The following is a 419-nucleotide window of genomic DNA, read 5'->3' as shown; positions in this document are numbered from 1 at the left end:
TAGGGTCAGCTGCGTAATGGAAGTTCATTTCAAAAAGTCGTTTTGTAGATGTGTGCAAATACAAGAGTAGGAGATGAAGAAAATTCCATCTTGACTGGATTGTTAATCAACAGTCTAGTGAATCAAACATGTATTTAAATTCTATATATTCTAATTTGAGGGGTAAGATAGCAGTAATTTCAATTTAGAGGAAAGTAGATTAAGTAGTAATGGACAGCAGGTTAGGGGTAAATCAAGCAAGAGAAAAAAAAAGAGATAAGAAAAAAGGAAAAAAATATTATTTTTTTCCTGTTTTCTTATCTGAGATTTTGTCCAGATTATAAAGCAATCGTTGAGGTATCTCTTCCATGCTTTTTTTCAATATACTTCCTAAATTCAGTGTTGTATCTCTCTTCTATTTCCTGGTAGAGTTTTTGTTC

Source organism: Octopus bimaculoides, chromosome 8, assembly GCF_001194135.2.
Source record: "Octopus bimaculoides isolate UCB-OBI-ISO-001 chromosome 8, ASM119413v2, whole genome shotgun sequence".
Lineage (NCBI taxonomy): Eukaryota > Metazoa > Mollusca > Cephalopoda > Octopoda > Octopodidae > Octopus > Octopus bimaculoides.
The sequence above is the reverse complement of the archived record's forward strand: the minus strand, read 5'-3'. Positions refer to the sequence as shown.